The following is a 6626-nucleotide window of genomic DNA, read 5'->3' on the forward strand; positions in this document are numbered from 1 at the left end:
CCCTGTTCTCTCCTAGGAAAGGAGGAGATGAAGGGTGCCACACCCTGTCTGTCAGGTTGGTGCCTTCTTTCTTGACCAGTCTACACTCTGGCCCACCGATTTCACTGCTCTACGAGGGGACAGCCTACGAAAAAGTGAAATGTTGAGCACACAGCTGCCCTGCTGCAGAAAAACAACTCAAAACTTAAGGTGATAAACACAGGGGTTGCCAACGTGGAGTCGGGCAGGTTGGACACTGCCCAAGGGTGCCTGGCACCGGGGATGAGTGCTGAGTGGGGTCTGAAATAGAAACCTTGGTATCTTCACCAGGCTGTACTCCCTCAGCCCAGAGGGGCATCTAATGAACACAGACGTGCCAAGCTGCCTGAGGTATTTTAAAGGCGGTGGTGATCACTGTTGTAATCAGCATTGCTGTTGTTATTTTTAGTCCTAATACTTGACCCAGCGTGGAAAGAGGCTGAGAGATTGGGAGTCAAGGCCCTGGGTTCCATGTAACTTCTCCACTTATAGGAGGTAAGGACTTTGTAAGTCTCTTGGCCTCAATTTACCCAAAATGCTTCCAAATACATATTTTCATTGACTTTCAGAAAAGAAAAAGAAAAAAAATTTTTAAACTCTGTAAGGAAAGCAAAGCTTGAACTACCAGTCCCATTTCACAGAGGCAAAGTTAGGTGATTTGCCCAAGGCCACCAAGTTAGTAAGTGGTGGAGAAAGCATGCAACCTGGGTCTTCTCTTTTGGTTCCAGCCTACCTCTTTCCAGCACCCACCCACCCCCGCTCCAAAACCGCCACGGTTTAGCAAACCTATACACACTAGTATGACATTTGAAGCACTCTCACATTTGTTATCTTATTTGAGTCTGAAAATGAACCAGACAAAGAAGACAGTGGATGTGTTTAGGGCAGGTCCTGCTGATATCTTGTTTAATCCAACACTAGGGGGATGAGTGGCCAGAATTAGCCACGAACACAGTGAATGAACACAATTCACTGGCCGTTCGCTAAATGATATCCTCTTATTTTTGCATAGCCCTTTGCAGTTTAAAATGTCCTTCCAAACGTAATATTTGAAGCTCTCATTTGCTCTCCCACACAAGCCAGGGAGGAGCCGGGGCAGATCAGACCGATGAGGGTGCGGCAGTGAGAGGAGTGGGCTGACAGGGGCAGAAGCTCGGGGCAGAATCAGACATTCTGGTGCTGAGCCAGTGCCCCGCCCAGGACTCCCTTCTACCTGGAGCCATGCCCTAACCTATTGGTTTTCAGAACTCTTGAGGGCTTCCTGGAGGTGACTCCAGGGCTTCCCCCTGAGGTTTGTGTGTATGGGGGTGGGGGAGGGGATCATTTGCATCTGCTTTAATAACATTATTTAAGTTTTTAGTAGATAATGCATACACAGTGAACAGACTTCAGAAGATGTATTTATTTGGCCAAACACACGTGTGGGTGCTTGGCCCTGCGCCAGCATGCCAGACAGAAACAGGATCGGCGTGTGGTGTGGAAGCTTGATTAGAGAGTGCTCTTGGGATGGACATCTGTGGAAGGAAGGGAAGGAGGAAGCAGCACTGAAGTGAGGGGAAAGCTGCGGGCCGGTGCAGCGGCAACAGACAAAGGCCTCCGCCAACACCGTGGGGAGCCCGGAAGCTGGGGTGGACCTTCAGAGTCGGATCGAGTGGTGGGGATGGTACAGGGCTTTTACACCTCCGCATCCACCAGTCACTGGATGCAGGTTGCCCTGGGAAGAGGGTGTCATTTGGGGCGAGGCAACTCTCTACCACCAAGGCAATTCTGAAGGGGGTTCTCAGCTGGCAGCACTTCCAGCCCCTGAGGGAGTAAGTTCTTTAGTCCTGAAGCGGCCTCTGGGCTGCTCAGCACAGCATCTTCCATGGTCTATCTTTTGTGCCACTCAGACCCACTTCTTCTTAGAAGTTCTGGAAGCAGCTCCTCCAGGATTCTGGTGGTCTCTTTTCCTGGGAGACACTTACAAGAGGAAATGAGACAAACACCAGCTGGTCTCAGGGCCACATCTATGCTCATATCTCCATCCTTGTTGCCCACGCCCTCAGCCAGCCCTTCTACTGGTCTCAACAGCTTCCCTGGTGGTGTGACCCAGATAGACCCTCATCCCTGAGGTGTTTGAGTCTCTTCAATGCTTTTCTAAGCCCATGACTGCTTCATTTTCCATATACTGTCAAGATTGGGGCAAAGAGTAGCAAGGGCACCCAAAGGAATGGCCTGGTGCCCTTACTTCTCCCTGCCCCCACCGGGTAACAGCAGCCTGACCTCCTCCTGCGACCATGTCAATCACCCCTGCCAGGACGGTGAGTCTGCTTCTTACTTTCCAGCCTCATGACACACACGCACACACTCAAACTCAACATGTGCAGGTGGCAGCTGTAGCTTATCATTCAATGGACCTCCTTGATCCCAGGTAGAAGCTCCCCTTTAGAAAACCCATTGGATGATAACAACAGGTTTTTCTACTTTTTATTTCATTACAATTTTGAACTACAAGGAAAAACATGACAGACCTTAGTTGGGTTTCTTTCTAAGTAAGCATCAGCAGGCCTCCTCTATCATTTTCTTCTAGGCCCTTCCAGTCTCCAGAGACACTTCTGCTCTCAACTCTCTTAGCCAGAGCCCCTCAGAGCAGAGGCCCCCAGGCCCCCACTGGAGGCGACTGCTTTCGCGGCCAGGGGCTGCTCTTGCCTGTATCAGAGCCTGTGGCCTCACCCTCGGGTCCTGGTGCGGAAGGCATTCTTTCAAGGGCTCCAAGTATTTTTAATCATCCGTGTTTATGGGACCTGGAATGGGGCAGGGCTCAGTGGGCGCTCTGTGGTTTTTTTCTTTTTCCTAGACAATCAGCTGGGATTGTCAGGAATTCCAGGCTGTGTGTATTTACGGAAGGCCATGGGGTCCTGAGAGAGGAAAGTGACATGCTGACCTCCCTTCCCATGAGCCCCTGGGAGCCTAGAGCCTTCTCCTTTCCGCTCCCCAGAGCCTGTGGCCCCAAACCCAGGACACCATCCGGGGCGGGGTGGGTCACTGAGATGTGCAAGGAAGGCAGGGGAACTTGGCCGCAGAGCCTCTAACCTGGGGTGTCACCCACCTCTGCCCCTGCCCAGTCGGCAAGTATTTCCAGAATGTCTCTCATGGGCACGCAGTGCTTTCCTCAGCCTGGGGAAACTGCTCAACTCAGGGCCACTTAAGGAGGGAACCAAGAGACAGAGAAACTGGTACAGCCCTGACGGCCAGAAGCACCCAGTAAATGCTCACAACGGGAGCGATTATTCCCGGCCCGTATCCATAGCCTATTGCCGACTCTCTATGTGAGCTTCTTTCATTCCAGCCCCACCTGCAGCTCCCCCGGGCCACAGAGCAGCCCCCCCAGAAATGTCAGTGAGTTGCAGCGTGGGTCTGAGAAGCACGTGGCTGACCACCACCTCCCTCCCCGCCAGCCCCAGGATATTTTTGCAGGGTGCTTACCAGTCTGGGCCCAGCCGAGATCTTCTTTTACCCAGTAATCCTGCTGGCAGACAGGTGTGAAAGGAACCGAAAGCAGACAGCACGGTCTGTTGATTGAATTATTGCTCTTCGGAGCAGCTGAGTTTTGGTCTGGAAAGCTCCTAATGGCAGGTCTGTCTGTGGAACAAGAGCAGACATTGTGAGCTTCAAATAGGGGCTTGACAAGCCACAGCTGACGACACTGAGCAGCCAGTCCGGGCAGCCGGTCCGGGCAGACTCCTGTGGCTTTGGCACCCTTTCCCTGCGCCTCAGGTGTGGGCCGTGGCGCTCAGATGAGCTCCCGTGCTGGCCAGAAGGAGCCTGCAGCCAGGACGGGGAGGACGGGGCGGGGACACCCCTCGGGGGACGCTGAGTCGTACGTCGCACGGTCCAAGAGGTGCGTGTCCTTTTCTTTATTCACTCAACAAGCATTTGTTAAGCACCTATATCCTTTGCCAAACGTTGTTCTTCCCTGGGGATACAATGGTGAGCAGGGAGTCACAGTGGTGAGTGGTCAAATGCCCCGTCTTCCTGGAACTTTTGTTCTCTGTTGCCCTTCGTCTGGTGCCCCTGTCTGGCCGTGAGTTTGCAGATGAGAGGAAAGCTTTTCAGGTGCAGAGTCTCCGAGAACAAGCGTCTTGCAGAACGTGGCCCCAGGCCTGAGGTTATGCCAGTGTGGGCCCTGGAAGACCCCAGTGGAGTGTGGTCCTGTCAGCATGCTTCAGGCAAATCCTGGCTCCTCAGACAGCCTCAGGCGCCAGGTGAACGGCCGGCTTTTCGTGCTGCCCCAGGTGGCCATTTCTGATGGCCTGTGTTTGGTGGGGGAAGGGCAAACCACGTATCAGTAAGGACTAGCCATTATTTCAGATATTCTCGGGGTACGGGCGGAAAACCGTGGGCGAGCGAGGCCATGTCCCAGGGTGTTTGTGCAGAATGAACGGACAGGAGTAGCGACCTATCCATCTGTCTTTGAGCTGTTCAGAGACCGCGGGTCAAGGTCTTTGTCGGGGTCTCTGCTGGCACCGTAGTGCTCCAGTCCGGGCCACCGTAACCCTCACCTTCCCACCCGAGCCCACGTGAAACAGCCACACCACCTCCGCGTGGCCTGTTCTGGGCATGCTTGACTGCCCGCGGCCCTGATGGCGTTGCTCTCGCCTCCTCAAACCCGCAGCCTAGTGTGGCTGGGTGGCGAAGGGCTGTGAAAACAAGGGCATTTTCAGCAGCGAAAGGATTCAGACGGGGCACTCGAACACTGAAGGATCAGTCAGCCTATGCCTTTTCCTCTCTGGTTATCTCAATTTACAATCCTATTTTCCTCCGTCACAGGCATTTATTTAAAGCCAATATCAAGGGTCCCACTCTGTGTCAGGCATTGTGTTTACATGAATTGTTTCATTTAATCTTCCAGTCAATCTTGTGAAGAAGCATGATGAAACCTTATCTTACAGAAGAGGGAACTGAAACTTAACAAGGAAGGAAGTTTGCCCAGCATCCCTCAGATAGTTACGGGGTTTGACCCTCATGGGCTGACCTTGGAGCTCCTGCCCTTAACCTGCACTCTGCGGACCCTCCAGGCCAAGTGATGCCCGTGTCATGCTTGTCTCATTCATGGTCAAGGCTGAGGTTCAGCCTTGAACCTGTCATTCAGTTAGTTCTGGAAGGTGGCTGATTTTCTTGTCTCTTCCTTTCAAGACCTAGGGCTCTGCCTCTCCATGCCTGAGGGTGAAATCTGCCCAGGCCCATAACCCAGCAGTCCCATGGGAGTCACCTGCCGCTCCTATGTCCACCATCCTAGGTGCCTTCCAAGGGGACCACAGAGATGGGGGAGGGGTGGTGGTATCTATAACCACCCATGGAGCTCTGCTCCCATGCTCACTCTCTGTGTGATCTTGAGCAAGTTGCTAACCTCTTAAGCTTCAGTTTCCTCATCTGTGAAATGGAAGTAAAATGAGAACTTACCTCTTAGTCTGTTGGCGGATTATATGAGTTAACTCACAGTAGGCATTTAGCAGAGTCTGGCGTATAATAAGCACTCAATAATTATTATCTACTAGAGGTCCACATTCTGTTATCTACGATTCTGAAGTCAAAACTCTGAGAATTGTGTGGTTGTTGTTGAAACTCATTTGGAAGTAAAACCTCTCCTGATGTGGAATGCAGCTATATTTAGAAATACTAATGAAGTGCTGCTTTGGACACTGCTGGGGTTGTTACAGAATATATTGTATATGCACCACATCACCTTTCTGAAATCTGAAGAATTCTGAATTCTGAAACACACCTGGTTCTGAGAGTTTAGGATAAGGGGTTGTGAACCTGTATTGCTTTTAAAAGCAGAGTCAGTATGGCCCCTAAATGAGTCTCAGTAGTGGTGACTGTCAACCCTGGAACTCTGAGAGCCAAAACCCTGGAAGGAATGGAATTAACTCTCTTTTCTCCTAGAAGAATTTTTTTTTTTAACATCTTTATTGGAGAATAATTGCTTTACAATGTTGTGTTAGTTGCTGCTGTATAACAAGGTGAATCAGCTATATATATACATATATCCCCATATCCCCTCCCTCTTGTGTCTCCCTCCCACTCTCCCTATCCCACCCCTCTAGGTGGTCACAAAGCATCGAGCTCATCTCCCTGTGCTAATGCGGCTGCTTCCCAGTAGCTATCTATTTATTTTTGTCTTCTTTCTCCTAGAAGAAATTTTGGATTTCTATTTAAGGGCAAAAAGAACTAGAGGTAGTGAAGTCAGTTGAAACAATGTTCTTTTCTTCATTTGCTTGTGTGATCATTGAGGAGTTTCTAGAGTGGTCTGGTCTGGATGAGAACAATCTTTTTTTGTTTGTTTGGTTGGTTTTTTTTATTTATTTATTTTTTTGGTTTTTTTTTTTTTTTTTTTTTTGGCTGCGTTGGGTCTTCGTTGCTACGCGCGGGCTTTCTCTAGTTGTGGTGAGTGGGGTCTAGTCTTTGATGCAGTGCGCAGGCTTCTCATTGTGGTGGCTTCTCTTGTTGAGGAGCACAGGCTCTAGGCACGCGGGCTTCAGTAGTTGCAGCATGCGGGCTCTGTAGTTGTGGCACACGGGCTTTATTGCTCCGCAGCATGTGGGATCTTCCCAGACCAGGACTCGAAC

General features: G+C 50.9%; 1 long non-coding RNA gene across 1 annotated transcript; it reads right to left on the reverse strand.

Moving 5' to 3' along the window:
- Positions 1-1400: 1400 nt before the first annotated feature.
- LOC309643870 lies at positions 1401-6565 on the reverse strand. Its single transcript, XR_014254112.1, has 2 exons — positions 3484-6565; positions 1401-1977 (listed from the first exon to the last, which is right to left on the reverse strand). It is a non-coding gene; the product is annotated as an uncharacterized lncRNA (long non-coding RNA).
- Between the last annotated feature and the right edge of the window lie 61 nt (positions 6566-6626).

Source organism: Balaenoptera physalus (assembly GCF_965194825.1).
Source record: "Balaenoptera physalus genome assembly, chromosome: 15".
Lineage (NCBI taxonomy): Eukaryota > Metazoa > Chordata > Mammalia > Artiodactyla > Balaenopteridae > Balaenoptera > Balaenoptera physalus.